This window comes from Rhinolophus sinicus, chromosome 15, assembly GCF_057876585.1.
Source record: "Rhinolophus sinicus isolate RSI-liver-muscle chromosome 15, RSI-T2T, whole genome shotgun sequence".
Lineage (NCBI taxonomy): Eukaryota > Metazoa > Chordata > Mammalia > Chiroptera > Rhinolophidae > Rhinolophus > Rhinolophus sinicus.
Window position 1 is genome coordinate 102077279 of NC_142515.1, and position 24632 is coordinate 102101910.

Sequence of the window (24632 nt, forward strand, 5' to 3'; positions counted from 1 at the left end):
TGGAGGAAGCTGGAAAACATTATGGTAAGTGAAATAAACTTTATGTGGAGTCTAAAAAAGTAAAACTTATAGAAGCAGAAAGTAGAATGCTGGTTGCCAGGGACTGTGAAATGAAGGAAATGGAGAGATGCTGGTAAAAGGGTACAAAGTTATAGTTCTGTGGGATGAATAAGTCTAGAGATCTAATGTACAGAACCCAGTCTCTATTTTGGAGGCAATGCAGACTTAGAGTTAGGCAGATCTACTAGCTGTGGGACTTTATATAAACAATGTAGCTTCTCCAAGTCTCAATTTTCTCATCTCTATATTATTAAATTTATGGAAAGAAATTAAATTTATATGTGTTGTGGAGAGAATTAAATGAGAAAAACTATCTGAAGTACTTAGTACAGTACTCATCACAAAGTAAAATTACTTTCTTTTACATAATGCACTGATTTTGAGGTATTTTTTGCTAAATTGCTCATATATGGCTAGCATCTAGGGCTTCAGTTTTCAAGGTGTGGTCATGGGACCAGCAGCACTGGCCCCCCCAAAATGCTGCTTAGTATAGTTCAAGAATAATCCGTTTCTTTCTACTCTCCTATGTTCAATGGCTGGGGCCTCCAACCGAACTGATAAAGACACAGTAACAAGAGAAAAAACAGTTTTAACATGTAGGAGTTCACAAAGAAAATGTGTGGCTTAAGGAGCCAGCCAGTTGAGTAAACCTTATATACCATTGTAGGCTAAACAAAGGAAAAGGGGTACAGGGGCTTCTGGGTGTGGTGGGGCCACCTTATTGGAAAGTGAAGGGAAGACACAGTATGGCGAATAAGTGTTGCCTTGTTATGCAGATAGGACTCTCTCAGATGACAAGAGTTGTCTCCTTGAGTAGCTCTTTTCCTAGTACAGGAACATTTTTACAAATGGAAATTTCCTTTAAAAAAGGAGATATTTATACTTGATTTTTAGGTAGTTAAGGGGAGGTTGTGAGATTTTCCTACATCTACTGGTTTTCAATTCCTTTAGCTCAACGTAATCCTTGCACCAAAGTGGCATATTTTGAAGAGGCATATTCTAGTACCCTTCATTAGCTGTACAGAATTCCAACCACAAGCCCGAGCCCAGATCGCAGGTTCCTATTGGAACCTGCCTTGTAACATGATCCTCATGATTTTTTAATACATATAAAAGTCTGAGAAGCACTCAAGTATCAGGGTATTTTCTCATCATTATTGGCCTCTATGACAGGTAGATCAGCTAACATCCTCCCTTTCAGTCCGTAATACCAACCCTCTCTGTGTCCACATACACATACACACTTTGAGCCAGGCAGTTTGATGAGAACTAAGGGTGCTCTCTACTCTCCTGGAATTTGTAATCCCTGGAGGACAAGCATCAGGAACAGGAGAATTCCTCTTAGAATTGAAGGTTGAACCAGGAATAGGTAGCAGCAATGTGTGCAAGCAGGAGGGGAGATATGCTCCTTTATTTCATGAACTGATCTTTCTACCTTGCCAGTGTTAAGGTTTGGTGAGCAATTTAATCCTGATGAAATTAACAATCTATTTCCATGGGTTTGGGGAATCCTGTGAATCTGATGGTTATCAATTGAATCAGTTGACTCAACAATTATTTTATCATTATTATTATTATTATTATTATTAGTTTCAGGTGTACAAAACAATGTAATAGTTAGACATTTATACCCCTCACAAAATGATAACCCCCAATCTACTAGCCCTCTGATGTCTCACACAGCCGTTACGTTTCCACTGTCCCTATTCCTTATGCTGTACTCCGCTTCCTGTGACTATTATTTATTTATTTATTTATAGTTGACATTCATTATTATTCAGTTTCAGGTGTACAGTGCGGTGATCAGGCATCTACACCATCCCTGAAGTGGTCTCCCTAATAAGACAAGTGTCCATTGGATACCCTACAAAATCTTTACAACATTATTGATTATATTCCCCAAACTGACTTTTGTATCCCTGTGGCCATCTTGTGGTTACCGACTGTGCTTTCTAATCCCCTCACCTTCCCCCTTATCCCCCCCTACCACTCATCGAGCAACCCTCAGGTTTTCCTCTTTGTCTCTGAGACTGTTTCTGATTAGTTCATTCATTTATTCTTTTCTTTAGATTCCACATATAAGTGAGATCATACGGTATTTGTCTTTCTCTGTGACTTATTTCACTTAACATAATGTCCTCTAGATCCATCCATATTGTTGCAAATGGTAAGATTTCATTCTTCTTTACGGCCAAGTAATACTCCATTGTATAAATGTACTACAGTTTCTTAATCTAGTCATCTACTGATGGGCATTTCAGTTGTTTCCATGTCTTGGCTATTGTGTGTAGTGCTGCAATAAACACAGGGGTGCATACATTTTTTTTGAATTAGAGTTTTGGATTTCTCCGGATAGATACCTAGGAGTGGAATTGCTGGGTGATAAGGTAGTTCCATTTTCAAATTTTTGAGATACTTCCATACTGTTTTCCATAGTGGCTGCACCAATCTGCAATCCTGCCAACAGTGCACAAGGGTTCCCTTTTCTCTACATCCTCGCCAGCACTTGTTGTTGGTTGACTTATTGATTATAGCCATTTTGACTGGGGTGAGGTGGTATCTCATTGTAGTTTTTCTTTGCATTTCTCTAATGATTAGTGAGGTTGAGCGTTTTTTCATATGTCTATTGGCCATCTGTATGTCCTCTTTAGAAAAATGTCACTTCAGGTCCTCTGCCCATTTTTCAGTTGGGTTGTTTATTTTTTTGGTCTTGAGTTGAATGAGTTTTTTATAAATTTTGGCTATTAACCCCTTATCAGATGTATCGTCGACAAATATCTTCTCCCATTCAGTAGGATGCCTTTTTGTTTTGTTGATGGTTTCCTTTGCTGTGAAAAAACCTTTTTAGTGTGATGTAATCCCATATGTTTATTTTTTCTTTTACTCCCCTTGCCTGAGAGGATATATCAGTAAAATTATTACTAATGGTAATGTCTGCAAATTTACTTCCTGTATTTCTTTCTAGGAGTTTTATGGTTTCAGACCTTACATTTAAGTCTTTAATCTATTTTGAATTTATTCTTGTATATGGCATAAAGAGGGGGCCCAGCTTCATTTTTTTTGCATGATATTGACATATTTAATACCTTCCATTCCTCACCCCCTTCAATCCCCATCATAACGCACTTCTTTCTTGTTCTAATCCAATCTTCTCAGTCTTGATCCAAGCCTGGCTTAAGGACTCATGATGCTACTACTCCCCTAAATTCAGCGAAAGTTATAGTGTTTGAGTTTGCTGCCAGAAACCAAGCCCTAAATCTCCTTCATTACTTTCTTACTCACTAGAAATCCAAGAGCTTAATGACAGCAGCAAAACCAACCCCACATCCACTTCTACACACACTTTGCCTCCACTGAAGTTGATGGTAACTGTATCTGCAGCATTGGAAAGAGATGACTTAAAATGTCTATAAAAGAGTAGTGGGGAAAGACAAAAGGAATATGAGAAGAAAGGAATATGCAGAAAGCTAGTGGAAGTATAAATGACAGCAGAGTAAAAGTGGATGGATGAGCAGGTAGGAAACAGGATTTGTCTGGACTAAGGCTCAGTGATGGAGGAAAGTATGTGGAAGAGTGAAAGTACCTAGTGAAGTAACCATGGAGACAAACTCTTTTCTCCTAAAGCTCTTTTACCTTTTCTTTCCTTATGCGTTTTCCGTGTTGATAATATCATCTCAGAAAACTGTCCTGTTTTAACCTGGCAGGATTCTAGAAATCCCTCTTTTTCCCCCCACAACATTCTCTTATGTTCTAGGATGTGATGCTGCTAGAGGTAGATATATTTCAGTAAGATATATTACAAGAAACCCAGTGGGTTATGTTTCTTATCAGCTATTAGCTTCTGTGCTTGCACTCTGTGACATAGGTCGTAGTGTGGATAACACAGGATAAAAGCTGCCAAACCGCTTATTTGTTCTCAGGGCTTGCATCAGTCCTCTGGGCCTGCCATAACAAAATACCACAGGCTGACTGACTTAAGCAACAGTAATTTACGGTCTCACAGTTCTGGAAGCTGGAAGTCCGAGACCAAAGTGTCAGCAGAATTGGCTGTGACAAAGGATATGTTTCATGTTTCTGGTGGTTTGCTGGCAATCACTGACATTTCTTGGCTTGTAGAAGCATTGCTCCAATTTCTACCTTTATCTTTACATGGTGTTCTCCCTGTGTGTGTGTGTGTGTGTGTGTGTGTATCTATATTCAAATTTCCCCTCTTTATTAGGGCACCCACACCAGGCATATTGATTGAATAAGGGGCTCATTCTTCTTCAGAATGACCTCACCTTAACTATTAATTACATCTACAATTGTTCTATTTTCAAATAGGACACATTCTGAGGTATGGGAATAATGACTTCAACATGTGAATTTTTGGGAGGTGGGGGTATACACAAATCAATGTATAACAGTGGCGTTTGAGAAAATGTAACTTAATTTACTGTTATTGGAAAACTATCATTTAGGTTGGGCATTCTTTCTCAGGTAGGTTCTTTTATGAATAAAACTCATGGACTTAAAAAACTCTCATTAAAATGTACAACTTCTAGGATACCCAAATAGATAGATACCCAATCACAAAACCCTTCTCTTTCAAAGTCAGGCCCAAGTTACCTGAAGGAATCCTAATGGTCTGTTTTGAATAAGTTATTTCTATACTGACTAGAATGAATTGTCTCCAAGTACATCTTTACTCCTCTTTGGTTAAAGGAAACCCTTCATGAGCCTTATTCCTAATCTCTAGATAGGGGGTCTAGTTACAGAATCTATCTATGCCTCGTCTATGTCACTTAGTCTTTAAGGAGTCGGGATTAGGGAGTGGCTGGGGGGTGGGGAGAGGTAATTCCGTTTCTATTTTACTTCTAGAATATATTTACAAACCGTGAAAATATTTAGTCCTAACCAAAATTATTGCGCACATGCCACATTCTCCCTGTCACACATGTGTTCTCTCTCTCTCCCTTTCTCTGTGCTGTGGAAAAGTCTTAGGGGCAGCTGCCCATGAAATCTTATTAAAGTCCCTGAGCATATTCAAGCTATTAGTTTATACTTGAAAATGAAGACTATCTTAGTTTTAACCCTGAACTACTAGTATATTCAGGAAATCTGAAAGAAATGTGAGTCTGACTAAAAGAGGACGATTAAGGAAAAGCCATAGGGTTACTTAGAACAAAACCAGTAAGAGAATCACAAAATTAGATTTTGATAGCATAAAGATTTAAAAGATAATTCCAAGTATATTTATCGCTAGAAATTTTATCATTATCTCAAGGTGCTGAGATGACTGCGCTACTAATAAAATAATGTTACTGGAAAGGCAAACCTAATTTTTTACAAATGCCAAGCCATTTTAACATCAAACCACTATTTTAAAAATTAAATTACTAACCACTGTCACCCCAATAAATTTTAATTAAAAAAAAATTAAAACACTCATCTTTTCTCAGTGAATCATCTATTTGAAGAAATTGAAAAAAATTATATTTTTACCGTATCTGCTTAATTTGACTAATTTCTTCTTGTCATCTCTTAGCTGGCTCTATCTTGTAAATCTTACTATTGCAACAGACTGACACAAAATTTTCTTATAAATTTGCTTTTAGTTACCAGCAAAATTATATAACAAAATTATTTTGTTAATATATTCAATACAGAAAGAAAATTGAAGTTTCACATTTTTGAAGTGCATTTCATCTTTAAAAACTGACACTTGATTTCTGCTTGAATCTGTCATTCCATATTTAACTTAAGTGGATTTAAATCTAGTGGATTGCTTTTCTCTTCTTTCTCTCTGTTTTTATTACACAGGTAATATAGGATTGTTATGAAACAATTGAAAAGTACAGACAAGCAAAAGATTTAAAAAGACATTGTAATTACAGTAGCAAGGTTTAATGACTGTTTCGTTGCATATCTTTCAAATTCATATTGTTATTTTTAGACATAAAAAAAGATAGTGCTGTATATACTGCTTTGAAATCTTTCACTTAACAATATATTGTGACTGTATTGCCATACCAGTACATATTATTTTCAGACATTATTTCAAACGGATGCTCAATATTCCATTATATGAATGTGCCATTCTTTACTCCATCAAGCCTCTACATTCAAAGCCCTGAATATTCCAATTTTTTTCATTCTTTTTTCAAATGTTGCAAACTCAGAAACAGTTTTGCAAACACAGTTGCAAAAACAGCTAAATGTTCACATATATAGTAAACTACTTCCTTCAGAATAATTGGGAAGCTTGTAATAAGTTCAAGTGTCTTAACAGAATTGGCCCCTGTGGCCATTTTAATGATCATGGAAAAGAGTAAAATACATAAGTTACTTTCCCACCTCCAGCATAGAAAAATACAACATAATGCTACAGAGAGACAGCCAGAGAGAGTCATTATGCATTCTCAAACTCCCAGTGGTTCCTAATTAGGTTTGCGTGACCTGTTTTCACCATACAGTTCAGTTCAGAAGGTATGGGCAGTTAACGACCAAATAACTCATGGAAACATGATGTGTTTGAACCAGACAAACAGTAAGAAACCTCCACTTGTATAACTTCATTGGAAAAAGACATTACCATTTATAGGACATTTCATAAGAAAAATAACTCTAATTCCTGTGTATTAGCAGTGAATTGTGATTAATTTTTTTGGGCTAGACCCTGAGTTAAACAAGCAGAAATCATCCGGTTATCAGCTGCTCCTAGAGACCTCGTAGTAAAACATGAGGTGGATGAACTAATGAGTGAAATTGTGGAGAAGGACTGCAAAGAGACCAGGCTGCATAGTTTCTGTTTCTTCATTCCCTTTTTTAATGTGAAAAAGCGGAAGAGAAAGGAGGGCAGGAAGAGATGAAAGATTAGAAGGACTGGTTTGGGCCTGAAACTGCTCAAGTAGAAAATTTCTGGTTATTTCATTTTTAGATCCATGTGTCCTTAATGCTTCGAGGATCAGTTGGAACAAGCAATTTAAAAAGTAAACGCACTAAGCAATAAGCTTGAGGCAATGCATTTAGAACCCATCAGAGTATAAGTGGTTTGGCAGTAATTATAAGTGCACATGGAAAACTAAGACTCACGGGTCCAGATTTGTCTCTGATTACAAGTCAGAAAGATAGAGAAAATAAGCAGCATAATTTAAAGGCAAGGGAGATTTTATTTCCAGATTCCGTTATCAAAAAGCTTCTCTGGTTTAAAAATACAGTAATGATATTTAAAACAAAATCAAAATGTTGACATTTTAAATGTTCATTTATTTATTTAAAAGCTGTATCATGAAATAATATATAAACCCTTATATGTTTCAGATATACCAATACCTGTAATATAGATAAAATGAATAATGTGAAATAAAACATGCCAAACAGTATAGAAAATAACACAATGAATACTTATGTCCGTATCATCCAGCTTAGGAAGCAATAGTTATCAATAATGTTGATAATTTCTTTTTTCTTCCCCAACTGCATTGTGGCACATACATAAATATTACCAAAAAAATGTGTAACAATTTTGTACATCTTTAAACTTTACATACGTAAAATTGTACTGTATTTTTCTGTAACTTGATGTTATGTTTGTAAGAATCAACCACATTAACACCTACAGGACTACGTCATTTGATTTATTGTTGAATGCGATCACATACAATAAAATAAAATATATTTATCCACTCTCTCATTGATGAACATTTAGCTTGTTTCCAGTTCCTTGCTATTATTCCCACTATCCATGACTTCTGTGCACTATTTTGACAGGGCTCCTGGGAGATATTTCCAGGGTGGAATTCCTGAGTTACAGAGTGTGTACATTTCCAACCTAACTAGAGTTTGAAAATTGGACTCAAAGTGATTTTTCCAAGGTACACTCAAACCAGCAGTGGATAAGACCTTTATTTTTCCACATTCTTGGTAATACTTGGCATGTCAGATTTTTCAATATTTGCCCTTGTGATAAATGTTGGGCATTTGCCTTTGTGATAAATGTGAAATGAGATAGTGATTGTAATTTGTGCTTTTGATTGCTAGGTTGAATATATCTTTGTTTAAAGACTGTATCTTTTTTTTTTTTTTTTTTTTTTAGAACAGTGTTAGTTTCACAGCAAAATTGAGCACACAGTGCAGAGATTTTCCATATACCCTCTACCTACACCCATGCATAGCTTCCTCCATTTTCAACGTCACTCACCAGAGCTGTACACTTGCTACTACTGATGAACCCACACTGACGCGTAGTTATCACCCAGAGTCCATAGTTTGCATTAGGGTTCACTCTTCGTGTTGTCCATTTTGTGGGTTTGGACAGATGTATAATGACATGTATCTATCACTATTGTATCATGCAGAGTGTTTTCACTGCCCTAAAAATACTCTGTCCTCCACCTATTCATCCTTTCACTCCCAATCCCAGGCAACCACTGATCTTTTAACTGTCTCCATAGATTTGCCTTTTCTAAAATGTCATACAGTTGTAATCATAGAGCATATAGCTCTTTAAGATTTACTTAGTAATATGCATTTAAGGTTCTTCCATGTCTTTTGTGGCCTGATAGATCATTTCTTTTTAGCACTGAATAATATTCCACTGTCTGGACATACCACAGTTTATTTATCCATTCACCTGCTAAAGAGCATCTTGGTTGCTTCCAAGCCTGGGCAATTATGAATAAAGCTATACAGGTTTTTGTGTGGACATAAGTTTGCAACTTCTTTGTGTAAACACCAAGGAGTGTAATTTTTGGACTGGATGGTAACAGTATGTTTAGTCGAATAATCTTTTTATATGTTTATTGGCCTGTTGGGCTTCAGGTTTCTATTTTATAAATTGCGTATCAAAATCTTTTGTATATTTTTCTTTTACATTTTTTTCTTAGTGATTTCTTTGTATTTCAGAATGCTAATCTTTTGCTGTTCACAAACTTCTCTCAGGCTTGACTTTTCTTTTAATTTTGCAATGGGATAATTTTGGAAATAAAAATTTTAAATATGTCATTTTTAATTGATTGGGTTCTTTGTTTAAGGAATCTTCTTAATGCTGAGGTTTTAAAGATAATCTATATTTTCTTCAAAAAGTCAGATTTGCTTTCTATGTGAATGTCATGTATCTTCATTATATTTATTCGTGCTCCCTTATAGTTTTTCCTTTCTATTGTGAAATCTATATTTAAAATAATTATATTTTCTAATTGTTACTGTATACAGAAAGGCCATAGAGTTTGCATAGTGACTGTTGAAGTTAATTAATGATCAGTACTGATCATTTATTGAAATTTACACAAATCAAAATAATTTTGCAATAATTGGCACGTTTTGACTGTTCTGTTAAAATCTTTCACTACGAAGATGGATTTGTTAATTCTCTTTGTGGTTATGCCATTTTATTTTATTTATTTGGAGACTATAGTATTAATACATTAAAGTAAAATGGAACTAGAACAGTTTTCGTTATGTGATATTTACCCCTCCAAAAGCTTTTTGTCTTAATGTCTATTTTGTTTGACATCAATATAAAACTATTACAGCTTTCTTTAAGTTAGTATATCTTTCTATGTATGTTCTGTATACCTTTTACTACAGTTTTGCTTGTTTTCTATGTATACCTGTATACCTTTACTATGCTTTTGCTTTTAATATTTCTAATACTTTTGGTTTATATGTATCTCTCAGAACAGCATGTTGCTGTCTTTATTTTTAACATTCCAATCTGAAAATCTTTGTCCTTTGACAAATTTACTCCATTGATTTTTATTACGATTATGCATATATTCTGAATTTTCTTCTTTAAACGTATACTTTTTAAAATATGCCTTTTTCTTATTGTTTATAGAATAATGAGTTTGTTTTTTTAAATCGCTTTTCCCCGGTAGAAGAGGCATACTTCTTTTTAACTTTTTAATTGATTACTTCTAAAATTTCAATATAATTTATTAAATACAGTTTAAAGCTAATCCTTAAACAATACAAAAATAATTAGAACGCTCGGGGCCATTTCACTCATCATTCTAGTTTCCTTTTTCTTCCTTGTTTTTGCTTGCTGGTGATTTCCCTTCCTTCTCCCCCCCACCCCCGACCCCCCCCCCAACACACACACACACAGATTAGCTTTGTATTTTGAAGGTTGTTTGTGATACTTTATTCTGTATTTCTAGATATTTGTGGCATTAGATTTGTGTTTTTCTTTCCCAAGATGGATTAGGTACCATATTGTCAGAGCCAAAGTGAACTTTGACTTTGAATGCCATGGAGTGTATCCTTTTCTTCAGGGCTGACAATTCTTTGTGGGCTGGGAGGAGAGCATGAGGGCTAAGGGCCTGGGAGGAATAGAGTTGCCAAAATGGATGAGAGAAACCCAGGGAGGAAGTTGGGCAATGCTAAAGGTCAATTTCCACTTCACAGTCCTATCTAAACCTGACCTTGCCCACAGTTTCAATAAAATAAAGTAACACCTATCTCTCCTAAGGATTTACTGTCGCCTCTGTAAGAAGCAAACATGCTGTTGACTTTGAAAATAATGAGTTATTTTTTTCCTTTTGAGTTCAGAGTTTGCTGTGCAAGTGTTCTCCAGGGAGAGTGAAGGGGGAAAAGTTGTCCTTCTGTAGCTGCTGGAAAGCTATGTATTCCTTCATAGCAAGGACAAGTTCTTTTATGGCGCTTCAGAAGTAGAGTCCTTAGGCTCCTGCTGGGGACCAGCACCGTAGCTATTCTGAGAGCAAAATTACAATAGATGCCTTGCTCAGAAAAATCTAGGAAGTTGGGTCCTCTGGAGCTAAGTCTTTATCCTATATGTGTTTCAGTATGTGGTAAGCTTTCAATGGGAATCATATTAGAACTGTTGTAAAGGCTTGCCTGCTTTGAAATGAGTTACATCTGCCAAACCCATCCGCTACTTACACAAATATGCAATTTCAGATACCAATCACTGCCTAGTAATGTTTCCTTGGTATCTTAGCACCTGCTCTGCATCATCTCCTCTTAGGGTGTTATTTTGGTGCTTAGGATGGAAGTGGGAAGTGTGTGCTAAGTCATCAGTTTAGAACTAGCTCCAGGTTCCCTGGGATCCTTTCCCACTGAGTCTTCCTCCTCATGACTTGGACTTTGGGAATTTATAAGAGATTCACAGAGAGTAGGAGATACTGAGGAAAAGAGTTCATAGAGCACTGGGGAAATACTGAGGATATAAGGGCTGGGACAGTTTGAACCAGGGAGGGACGGGAGCAGTGGAGATGCTGGGAACAGTCAGTCATCTCAGTTGACATAGGTGTAACTGAAACAAGGTGTGTCTGCCTTCCATGTTGATTCTGAACAACCTGAAGGGTGGCACGATGCCTTTGCATCTGCCATGAGAATAGCTGTGCGAACCTGAATTGAAACATTTATAGCCCACACTTCAAGTCAAAGAATAAACAGAAATTAGAAAGAATTTATTTTCATTTTCCCACTTGTGGTAGTCACTGGGGGAAAAAGAAACTAAAAGTAACGATCTATACGCTAATAGTCTCAAACAGAATTTTGGGGGGTTGCTATTTTATGTTCTGTGTCACAGTTCTTTGTGCTAAAAATATATTTACAAATGATTAATCCATGGTCTGATGGTCTGTTTAGAAACTTGTAAGTGATATGTTAACTTTAGCCTTGCTATATCCCAATTTATTTTCTTCCCTAGCCTCCCACGCGCTATGTATGATGAGGATTTACTAAAGCAGTGACTTCAAATGGACATTTTATTGAGAGGAGGGGTTGGTTAGAGCCAGAAAACACACCCTTAACATGATTCTTCAGGATGTTCCCTCTGAAAAAGCCAACTACATGTGTTTGTCACAGTACATCACCAAACTCCAAAGTTAGAGTGGAATTTATCCACCAAATCTCAGATGGCCAGGCCTAGGGAGTTACTTCTTGATTCTTACTATGTATCACCCCAGAAAATAAGTATGCGGACCTCACCCAAGTGGCTGTGCATGCTCAAAGCATAAAGGGGCTTAGAATGATTTGGCATTGTTGAAACACCCATTGGAGATACTTGGGTTATATTACAGAACATAATTACCAAATAAATATTGTACAAAATTTCCCTTTACATCAAGGGTTGGCAAACTATGGCACGTGGGCCAAATCGGACTGCTGCCTCTTTTTGAATGACCTTGAAGCTAAGAATTATTTTTATGTATTTAAATGATTAAAATAAATCAAAAGAACAATAATGTTTCATGACAGATGGAAATTATTTACATTCAAGTTTCGGGTCCATGAATAAGGTTTAATTGGAACATGGCCATACTCATTCATTTACTTAGTGTCTAGGGCTGCTTCCATGCTACATCAGCAAAGTTAAGTAGTTTCAGTAGAGTCAATGTGGCTCACAAAGACTAGAATATTTGTTATCTGGTCCTTTACAGAAAATAAAACACACACACACACAAAAAAAACTTGATTCTCCCTGCTTTACGCCATTGTGAGAGAATCCTTTTCCAGGAGTCACTATGGGTCAGAGTCAGGTGTGGCTACCCCTTGTTCTTTCATCCGTATGAAACACATAAAAATGGTCTCCTCTCTGGTCTCTGTATAGCCAGAAGCAAGGCTTGAGTAACCATCTATAATGTTTTCTGATGTTTTAGATGAGAAGAAGTCATAGGGAGACTCCCAAATGTAGTCCCATCTGTTTGTATATGAGCACTTGTGCAGAGATATACTGAAGAATTAAGAAGCCTATTTCCTGGATGGGGCCCACGGTGTCATCATACAATTCTGGCTTGAATTTTGCTGCATGCAGGATACCAGCTTTGTGGACTTCCGATTTGGTCCAGATTTCTTTGGGGTTTCTTTGCAGCTTATTCTCATGCTTGAGGCTGGAATTTGCAGGCCTTTAAGATTATTGAAAGGGATTTTCCTGGATTACTGGAACATTGAAAGTTAAGTAAAACCATGCTGGCATCGCGAAGCATGCAGCTCCTTTGGACGTACATCTGGAGGACAGGAATTCTATCTTTCTAGTCCCCAGTGCTCTGTGAAACCAAGGACACTTGCTTCTTTTGCTCCACAGCAGCAAAGACCATGATTAATATCTCATAAACATTCCGCTGGCCTGGATGTAATGGGAACAGACTTCAGTCCCATTTCTGCCTGCAACTAATTTTGTAGGTTTAAGTTCCTCATTTAAATTGTTATGGGCCTCAGTGCTTTAAGTTACAAACCAGTGTTGTTTGACTCGCTGACCTTGATGGCCACCTGCGATTGCAAAGCATGATACTCTAACTTATTGAGGATTGCCACTTCCCCCATTGAATTGACTCCAAATACCTTGGTTTTCACACAAGTTTTATATTTGCTGCCGGGCGTGGAATTTGTTTTGCTTTTAAGGTAATTAAACTATTGCAATGAATAGATGTAATTAAAATATTGTTGTGAAACATTGTTCGCTACATTTAAAAGAGAAGTCAGCAGTATGAGCTGCCCAGTTACTAGTTATAGGAAAGCACAAAAACAATAATAATAAAATAAGTTATATGAGATAAGTAGCTCTACATAACAAAGTAAGAGCATTCTAATGGTGAAGACATGAGGGAGTTGGAAAAAGTCTCCAGGCATTTTATTCAAAACCAATCTTCCTTTATCGAGCAGAACAAAAATAACTTCTTAAACCATGTCACCATGTTTCAGGGTCAAATTAGTTGTTTGGTACTTGTTGCCTACTAAAGGCACAACATTTGTCAGTTCAACTATCTTCAGAATTGTCAGTAATGAAAAAGGGTGAAGGGTGAAAAGAGGCAGAAGCAACCAGTAGAGAAGAGAAAAGATCAAAGACTATGAGAGGAAAAGAAAAGAGAAAAAAAAGTCTCTAAATTTCAAGTTGATAATAACATTCTAAGACCAGCTGCACACTTTTATTTTATATTTTCAAAAAGAATGTTTGACCTCACGAAACACCATGTGAATGTGTTTTGTTCTTCCTGACTCCACCTAAGAACAGAAAATTGAATTCAAGATTGACTACAAATACCCAATATAAGAAAGTTCTATTTGATGTTTACTATGACTAGACACACTTCATCTTAATAGCATTTTTTAGACAGCCTGTTGTCTTTTTCACATGGTTCACTGCCAAGCAGCCAGATATTTGAAGATAACTTGTTTTCCTACAGCTTGAAGATTGCATCAGAAAGAGTAACGTAATAGTATAGTTTTGAAAGGAAATAATTTTTAAACCAAATCACCTGGAGGATGATTTGTTATGTATAACCACTTTATAGCTATCTTTTTACTCCTTCTTTATATAAATGTTCTAGTCAAGTGACATTTCGCCAAGTCACATTCATAAGATTCTCCCCCTAAGCCCATCCCACAACCAAATGGTCTGCTCCTTTTTGATGAAAAGACTGTGCTTTTATTAATATTCTTTTGATCATTTTGGTAGTTTGCTATCAGGACATAAAGTACTGTTATTGTTCTCCCACTTGCCAATCAAGACAAATTTGAATGCATACAATCAGCTTTTTGTTTTGGAAAGAAAACTGATTCAATATCTAATGCTGGATGCACCAATAATGAGTAGACTAGTTCCCAATCTGTGCCTCAGTACCCTAATCTAAAAATAGGGCAGTGAGCACAATTTATTATTGCCTATCTCTAAAATTTTATGATTAGGGTAAAAACCAGAGAGAAATGAAGTAATGCTTGAGATGAATTTTTACACTGAAATTCTCCTGTACAGATTCTCAAACACCAGAAGGATGGAGCTGTCCCTGATTGTCAGCTGACTGATAACACATTATTGCCAGGTGAGGCAAGCAAAGACTACCAATTTATTTAACTTCTATGAACTAGTTACCCATTAGCTGTTAAAGATACAGAAACAAGTGTGGCAGTGTTTGTAGGTGAATATATAAACTGTCCCTGTCCCTAAACAAATGTCAGTACTTGAAATGAATATGTAAACTGAGTTAAACTGTTATGTAGTAGTAAATAAAAAGTATTAGTCAAAATTATTCAGGGATTTCAAATATTTGCCTATTAATAAAACTAATATTTAATTAGTTTTCTATTGCTATAACAAATTACCATAAACCCAGTGGTTTAAAACATCACCAATTTATTATCTTACCATGCCAAAGACCAGAATCAAAGTGGATTTCAACTGGGCTAAAATCATTGTGTTGGTAGGGATGTGTTCCTTTTCGGAGGCTTTAGGAGAGAATTCCTTTTCTTGCCTTTTCCAGTTTCTAGAGGCCACTTGCATTCCTTGGCTGATGGTTTCCTCCATCTCAAAACCAGCAAGAGCCGGTTGAGTTTGTCTCATATCACTTAACTCTGATACCCTCTTTCACTTACTAGGATGCTTATGATTGCCTTGAGCCCACCCATACAATTCGGGATAATCTCTCATCTCAGGGTCAGCTTCTCAGCAATCTTAATTTCATTTGCTACCTAATTTCCTCTTGCCACATATCATAAAATAGTTACAGGATCTGGGCACTAGATTGTGGACATCTTTGGGAGGCTGTTATTCTGCCTACCGCACTGATGGAATTATAAATATTGACTTGCTCTCCAGCCTTCATGAGCAATTGCAGTTAATCATACACATGCCATGGTCACTTAAGAACATGTATTTAGTTCCATGACTTTGAAGTCCTCCACAAGTCTCATATGAGTCTTTAAAAATTCATCCAGGATACAAATGAGGACTGGGTGGGAACATCTCTGGCACTGCTTTTATGGGAGTTATGAGGCCACATTCCCCTTGCCCATTTTTAGTAATTCTAGATCGTTCTGACCATGTGTTGCTTCAGTATTTAGAACTCTAAGGGAAGGATGTTTTATTAGTACCATCTGTTTATTACTGACCATGAATCATCAATTGGCTCCCAGAAGCCTAAGGCCTTAGATACTCTAATACTAATTCATAGATTTTGATGGTATCGTTACAAAGAATACTGAACAACCTTTTTTTACCAAGGCAGCACAACAGTTAAAACTAGTTAATGCACTTTACTATTAAATATAATCATTGATTCCAAATAGGATGATGCTAAGGTATAACAACAAATTATTCCACATTCCTCTAGGAGGATGACTCTCAGTCAGAGAATTTCTAAATTATTCTCCCAAACTCTTACTTTCAAAATCAAATCCAACATTTTAGAACTAATAGAAAATGAGAGTGGAGAATACAGTCATGATGGGTATTGTGGGCCTTCCCACGTCATTCTAAAGAAGAACAGAATTGACTTGTTTGAGTCGTGGATGTGAGATTACCCAGTTCTTTTCAAATAAGAAAGTATGGCGTCAAGATGTTGAATTCAGTCATAGTAATGCTGGGACTAGAAACTAAGAACCCTGACTTTTTTGGTTCTTTTATAGTTTTAAAGTAGATTTGCAGAGTAGCTTCTACTCTAATGGCTTATTATGATTGAAGTCACATAGTAGAAGTTCATTTAAATGCTTCTCTCTTTTGGAAATAACATTTGATGTCTCTTTGACTGTAAAGAAACACTTGTTAAAGATATTTTGAAACAATTATAAAATTTAAAGAGGAATTAAAATCATCCACAACTTTCTTGCTTACTTATAGTTAAGCTTGTGTTATATTTCTCTCTAGTTTATAGCAATCTCTTTTTGAACGATACAAAAAGAATCAGCGTTTCTTAGCATCATGTTTTATTCATTATTCATGATTCAACTAGCCTTATTTTACCAACTTATTTAAAAATAATATAGGTAGTTCTTCAGAGACTAAAATAAATAATAAACCAAATTTGCCTAGCTTATAGAAGTTCAGAACTGGAAAGAAAGAGAGAAAGAAGACAGGAAGGAAGGAAGGAAGGAAGGAAGGAAGGAAGGAAGGAAGGAAGGAAGGAAGGAAGGAAGGAAAGAAGGAAGGAAGGAAAGAAAATGCTTAACTTATTTTGTGTAAACATTGTGTTAACTCTGGGAAAATAAAGAGGTATAAAAGATGGGTTTATCTTCAAAAAGCTTGTAGTATGGTTGCATAGGCAAGACCCATACCTCCAGAAATAATTTTAATACAGGGAAGCAAATCGTTAAGGACCAAGTGAGGGCTACACAGAAAACTGCCAAAGACATTTAGGAGAGCTCATTTTGGTCTACCACAAAAAGGCAGTTGGGAAAGTTTTCATGAAGGAAGTAGGATTGAATTGTTCCTTCAGAGAAAAGCGGATGAGGGCTTTATTCATTCACTTTCCCTCCTTTATTTAACAAATACTTAGAGGTTACTTATTGAAAATATTGCAAACCATAGTTTGGTTTGGGTTTGAAGACTGGTAAGAATGACAGCTTAGACTTGATTTCGGTTAGCCTTCACTTCAGATTGCTCCCTTACGAGCAAACAAAGAGGGTAAGCGTCGGCACGAGACCAAGAACGGAAGTGAGTGGTTGAAGCTCCCTTGTACCTCTTTCATTCCTCTGTAGTGGCTCCTGACTTGCAGCTCACAGGGAATGAGGAATCCATCAAGCACCTTTGCAATATTATGGGTTGTAAGGAGCCAAACCAGCATTCCAGGGTCTACTCTGTTATGGCATGAAGACACCAGTGCTGAGGCACATTTACATTTTCCCATGTCTTATGTCCTTCTGCTTTGAGTTCACACAAGGTTTCAAGCCTGAGGTCTGGCTACTAATGCGTAGCACCATGGAAGGAGACCCAAGACAGATACGGTCTCCGTTCTTATGGAGTTTAAATTCTGTAGGAGGTGAAATAAAACAGGCAGTGGGAAGGAGCGTCAAGAAGGAGGGTTGATATGTACAATGATGTAGAGGTGTAGCTTGCTCATGAGATACAAATGAGTGTCCGGTGAGTATCTCTGGAATAGAGAATAAATATACAAGAGTGATGGGGAATAGGTCGTGTCAATTAATGGGAGAAATAAAATGAAGAATCTTTCCTTTGAGGAAAAGGTATTTGGACATTATACTAAAAATAGTGAGGAGTTGTTAAAGTCTGTTGAAAAGATGGAGATAGCATTTTTGAGAAGATTAAAGTAGCTATACTGTGCAGTGGATTTGGGGGATCAGAGACCAAAGTGGAAAATATGAGCGTGATGGGTAATTTCATGTGTCCACTTGACTAGACCATGAGGTGCCCAGATATTTGGTCAATCATTATACTGGGTGTGTCTGTAACGGTGTTTCTGGATTAACATTTGAATTGGCAGACTGACTACAGCTTTAATTGAGAAGTCTTTTTGTGTTATTCCATGTGGATGGTGGTAAGGGCAGGGACGAAGATGGTGACTCTAAAGAGGCAAAGGAAGGAATCAATGAGAATAACACTATAAGGGAATGTAACCACAACTTAGGGATTTAATAATTGACGGACTGGATGGGGGTGACAGAGGAATTGAGGATTACTGGGTACCTGTCTTAGCCCAGTTTCCCTAGAAAGTAGAAGACTGAGGCAAAACACTTGACAACTCTTTATTTGGGTGTGAATTCTCAGAGAAGGGAAAATAAGAGAAAATAAAACTATAAATAGGGAGGGAAATCAAATAACAGGTGGCCACAGCTTTATAAGAAAAACACGTGGTTGCTCAGTAACATGAGACTTTCCTGGAAAGGTTGTCTGGAATCACTTTGATTTGCATTATCTGATGGAGAGAGGGGATAATGAAGTTGATTTTATTTGCCAGCCACTTGTGCTCTTCCATCTGTTATTGGCCCAAGTTCATCCATCGGGGTATTAATTCACCTGCAGTTGAGTAATCTTTCGGGAAGCCAGATCCCAGGACAGGTGAGATGGTGTCTAGGGCTCTGAGTGAGCCAGCCAGCTCGTGTTAGACAGTTGCCTCCTTAGACACCTGTCTCAGTACCTGGCTGGGTGAACCAGAGGAAGTGGTTGGACTTCATGTAGTCCTGTATCTTCTCATTCTTGAGCAGAAAAAAAAGAAAGCTCAGGTGGGAGGTTAGAAATGTGCAGCAAAAAGCATTGAAAAGAGTGCCTCTCAAATGACCTGGGGAGTGCGTGTGACAGGGCTGAACAGATGGTGCCCTAAGAATTGGCCTTGGCTATGAAGGAATAATGCTCAATGAGCCTCCTTCCGAGAAAGATCAAAGTCTCTTCTGTAGTTACAAGAAACTGCTTGTGCCAAATACTCATCCTGGAGGGACATCAGAAAACTCTGGGCCAGTGAATCTGGAAAAGTGCAAAACTGGGTCTGGAATAGTCAGTTCCTGAGAAAATGATACCATTGACCAAGATAAGAAAATGCGAAGGAGAAGCTGACGTTGACCAGGCAAAGTGGCAGAGCGTGTCAACAATTAAGCATCATGGGATGTCTTGATTTATGGTGTGGGAGGAACAAGAGAAACCATGAAGGAAACCCATAGAAAAGTAAATAATGAAATTGGAGCAGAATAGGAAAGTCTCTGGGATAGAAGCAAGAGGAAGCACTGAGAAAAGCATTGATTAAAATTGGCAAACACCACAATCATCAAGGTGATGATTGAGAAAAGACCATGAGACAAGAAGAATCTTCATCGATGAAAGACTCAAAGACCAGTGAGCAAAAACTTCAGGAGTGAATTATTTGTAAGAAAATGGACACAAAAGGGGAGAAAACATTGAGTGTGGGTAGTTCAAAGATATATTAGAGTAAGAGATAAAGTGTAGGATTAGGGTGGTGTTAGCACAGTTGTATGCAGAGGAGAAAAAGAGCAAGAGACTGGAGATTTGGAAAACAGGATTTATCTGAAAGAATGAGATTCCAGAAGAGGTGGAATGCCATTAGTGTAGATAGACATTCTGCTTTTGGCTTGGAGAAGGGCACCTCCTCCTCTGAAAAAGGAGTTAAGAAAGAGTAGGTACCTGAAAATACAGAGAACTTTAGAGGTGGAGGTCTACAAACACAGGGATGGTTGGAGGTGGAGGAAACGGTAGATGAGGGACTTGTGACAAAGCATTTATCAGGCAAGACCCAGCTTGGATGGTTATACTGAGTGGCTGAGGACTGAGGAAAAGGATGCAAGCAGGTGCTGAAGAGAGCATCAGCAGTGTTAGTAAAAAAAATGGTTGAGCTGCTGTGAGTGCACAGTTATAGCAAATAGATATATACAGACAACCAGTGTTTCAGTGGTCCTTGTAGGCACAATTCAATGCCTTTTATTTCCGTGTTTGGGGGCTAAGAAGAGAATTGTGGAAAGTAGGTTTCCCAGGACCGGGACTGGGCAGAACTGAAACTTAAAGGATAGAAGGTATCTGGGACACTAACTAAGGCAGTTTAAAGTTGCTGATCAGTGTTTCAGGCTGAACATTAGGGAACGAAGTCATAAAGATACTAATAAGCTAGATAGTTTGAGGGGATTAAGGGACAGGCCATCACACTAAGGGTAGAGCCAGATCAATTAATATGAGAAAGTGGAAAATTCTAGGTTGGGAAGTCATAGTTAGAGAGGGAAATAGTTGAGTGAAAAGAGGAAGCAGAGAAAATAGTTTCTGTAGATAACAGATCCCTGACCTTGTGGAGCTAACATGCAGCAGGGGGAGACCATCAATAAAGCATAACCATGGTGAGTGAGCCAATTCCTTACAAGTATGAAAGAAAAAGAAGAGGACAGCAGAGTAAGGGAGGCTGGGACTGCAAGGGGAGGGTAGGATGGATGTCAGTTTTCACAATGGGATTAGGGTGTCATTGAGAAAGTGTGATTTGAGTAAAGATTGATGGAGGTGAAAGAAGGATCTATAAAGAGATCCAGGGAAAGAATGTTCTAGAAAGAGGGGACAACTGAAACAAAGGCTCTGAGTGGGAGCTGAGAATTATTAGAAATTCCTAGCAGGCTGCCCACTACTTTCACTGCATTGTGCGACTGGACCTGTGTCTTTTCTGAGCGATAGAACTGCAAAGCTCAGTTGTTATGTCCTGGCCAGAGATAGGGATGGCACACACTCTGCTCCGAATTGCTTTCCTCTGTGTAGTAACAGTACCCACTTTGTCATTTTTGTGCATTATTTGTGAAATACAGGAGTCTGTATGGTAGGCATTAGCTGTGCAACTTCCTGGCTGTGGAAAAATTAATTTTTACCCAATCTGAACCTAAGCTAGAGGTATGAACTCAGAAAATGGAGCAAGTGAAACTTTACTTCATCCCTTAGGATTTGGATATCCAGGAGGATGGGTTTCTCTCTAAATTTCTATCCAAATGTTCCATTAGGATTTTAAGTCTTTATTGGATAATCAGAGTGGCACATCGAGACTTAAGATTAATAGAGATATCTGAAAGATCTCAGTAACAAATTGTATCCCTAGTAGCTGATATGAGAATTCTTAGATAAAAATACATCTTTCTTGTGAAAACGCCTGGCTGGGTAAGCCCTTGAGAATTCATAGTTTTTGACGAAGACTTTGGACTGTGAGGCTATGAAATTGGGGGTTTGGGTCAAGATTGTTTATTTCTTTAGGAGTCAGGATAGCTTTAGCTTGGATCTGGGTTATATAGGAGTGATGAGTGGAGTTAAAGGCAGAAAGTATATTGTTAACACAGGTTGTTAGTTAAAAGATTGTACACATCCTATTAAGCATTGTTGACATAGTCAAAGCGGACATGAAATTATTTCTAAAGCACAGAAAGCTTTGATAGATGTTTCCTGAGTATCTGTAATAATGAAACAAAAAAAGGACTTACAAAGATCATAACAAGCTTTTTAATCAACAATTAATCCCAGGAACAAGTTATAAAATTACATTCATTACGGGAAGTCCCCATTCACTTTATCATCCTAACAAAGAAATAATTTGAAACAGAGTTTGAGAAAATTTATAATAAAACATAAGGACAAAGCTCACATGCCAGGATATGAGTGACAGTGTCATTTGATAAATCTCCATGGTATTTCTGTAGTTGTTTCCTTATTTGTTTATAGAAGCTCAGCTAGGAAAGTTTAATTCATCAAAACAAAGTTATCTTTTCAAGATGTCCTTATAAACAACATAAAGACCACATTGTCTAAGATGAGCTTCTGCCCAAATGTAATTAGGACTTGACACTATAATTTTCCAAGCCATATTGCTAGTGAAGTTAGAATCTGATCATTTCCACTAACTGGTAACTGTGCCAGGTTATAAAGAATGGTCAATATGTTACTGGGTAATGTAAGTGCTCTCAACCCTGAAGGCAAGTCTCTAATTCTCACTCACCTGCTGTATCAGTTAGGATGACATCTTAGAAGTTTAATGTGTTGGCTGCCTCCCTGTAAATTAGAAGAGAGAAGAAAAGGGGATAAATGTCTTAGGCTGAACCACCTCATTAAAGGGAAACTGCAAAACCCAAATCAACTGTCACCTTAAATACTGGATATTCAAGAGAGAAACCTTTCCAACACAGACGATAGAGATGGGAAAAAAAACCATCACCTACCATTAAATTAAGGAAGAAGGAATTCATTTATAACTTTATCCTTTCTGGAGATTGGATTGTGGAGGTGGTGCGGATGAGCAGTACAGAGGTTGGGGGAAGATTAGTTTATTCATTTATCTAAAGAGGATTTCAGGGGAGAAATGGGAAGGATTCTTACTTAAGTGAGCTTGAATTTCCAAGGATGTAAAAGGAGTATGTCTAGAGTGCTTTAATTAGAAACGGGCTCTGATGCTGGGAATGAATTTTCTGATGAAGTATCATCTTTAAATGATTTGGCCCGTTAGTCATCTGCTGCTACACCCAAGTAACAAACAATTCTGGGCCACCACAGTGGTGAAAAAGTTACACAATCCCATGTTTGCCTTAAGTACATAGGTATTGAAGACCAAGGCAGTTAATCATTCAAATCATCAAGCGTTTTTACACATACTAAAATTCTGGGTCATGGAGTTACTTTAGTCACACCACAGAGCCAGGAAGAAAATGTGAATCAGGAAAATTCTTTTGTTGGGATTCAGTGACCTCAACGTTATGCAAGTTAATTACAAGTTGGCTATTTATATATTACATAACTAAAATAGTTATGTTACAATGGTGGGCTGTGTAATAATAGGCAAGATTTTCTTTTTTTATGCGTAGATTATTTATTTTATTAAAAAATGTTTTTTAATATAGCCTTTTCTGTGCACAGAACTAGTTTTTCTTCTATTCTATTACATAGCAGGTATTTAAAAACATGGTTGTAACAGACTAATATTGTAATGCCTGATGTAAAAATGGTAGGTGCTCATTCTCCCCAGGCATCTTGTATTTCAGTACTTTGTCTATCATTCATCCTTCTGATGCAAGTGGACACAGAGCATCATACAAATAAAAACTATTTATTTCTTTGATTTCTAATTTTCTGTTCCTTGTTCCTCTTTAATTTCTAAGGAGTTACTTTGATAATCACAGACTTTCTCAGGTCTCTTTCCCTTCCAAATCCAAGAAGACAAGTGTTTGCTTGTCGTCAGGTATGTTTTCTGGATCATTAGAGGTCACGTTCAGCCCCTGGACTGCTGGAACTTTGAGGTCTACTTGGTCACCTGGAGAGGGCTAGTCCTTCTAAGGGGCTTTTCCAGCAGCACCACAAGCACCAACATTTTGATCCTATGTGAGAGAAAATGAAAAATAAGCAGAAATAAGTTGTAGCTTTGTTTCTAGTTTTAAAGACAGAACTTTGGATTCCAGGAACAAGGAAATTTAGAATACAGCTACTCTGAAATTGACCTTGTCAGGTCTTCAAAGATTTCCCAAAAGTCATACATTTCTTTTTTACTTTAAACTATAAATCAAGATCCTTACCTTTTTTATCTGAGCTTTTTCTATTCAATAACAAAAGATGAAATATTAGGTAAATATCTATGGCATTGCCACCCCCTGGAATAATTCAATAGCCTTTTATCTAGTGATTTTATTTCCATTGTTGTTTCTTTTTGTTCTTCATGTAGCAGAAAGAGTGATTTTTAAAAAAATTTTCAATGGTGACATATCATGCCACTCCCGTGATTAAATCCTCCAGCAGTTTTAGGACTCTATGTTTCAAAGCTCTCAATTTTACTTAATAGAACTGTTCTCAATCAAATGTTATTATTTATTTAATCAATTAACTTATTTGCATAATTTCTTCTATTAAACTATTAGCTGTATAATGACAGAGACTGTATCAGTATCCATCCATTATTTTTTATTCATAGAGCATGAACATGATAAAAATTCTCCTGACCACATGAACCTTACAGTTTATGGGGAAATAAAAAAAACAAAAACAAAATCAAAACAAAACAAAACAAAAAACAGACAATAACAAAATGTGATATGCAATTTCAGAGAAAATAATGTCATAAGAGTGTATGACAGGAATATCTACAGAGTTTGAGAGATGGAGTTGGGTTAGAAAATAATTTCTGGTGTAAATGACATATAAGCTGAAACTTAAAAGAAGAATAAAAGTGAACCAGGCAATTATGAGAATGTTCCTGGAAGACAGGAGAGATGCTAAAAGAATTATACAATGGGTGCTTGTAATATGGTTCAACATGAATGGTGCCTGGTGTGTGAGGTGAAAGCAACAGAAGAGGAAACTAGACAGATAGGAAGGCTTGTGTGAGCCCCCTGAGCTCTGAGGAGCATCGAGAAGCTCTTGAAGTCTTACAAACAAGGACTCAGAGGATCAC

The 24632-nt window shown here is 37.0% G+C and overlaps 1 long non-coding RNA gene across 1 annotated transcript; it reads right to left on the reverse strand.

Annotated features, from left to right (window-relative positions):
* Nucleotides 1-18487: 18487 nt before the first annotated feature.
* LOC141569938 (uncharacterized) lies at nucleotides 18488-23809 on the reverse strand. The gene is made up of 3 exons (XR_012493669.2): nucleotides 23502-23809; nucleotides 22197-22249; nucleotides 18488-21654 (listed from the first exon to the last, which is right to left on the reverse strand). It is a non-coding gene; the product is annotated as an uncharacterized LOC141569938 (long non-coding RNA).
* Between the last annotated feature and the right edge of the window lie 823 nt (nucleotides 23810-24632).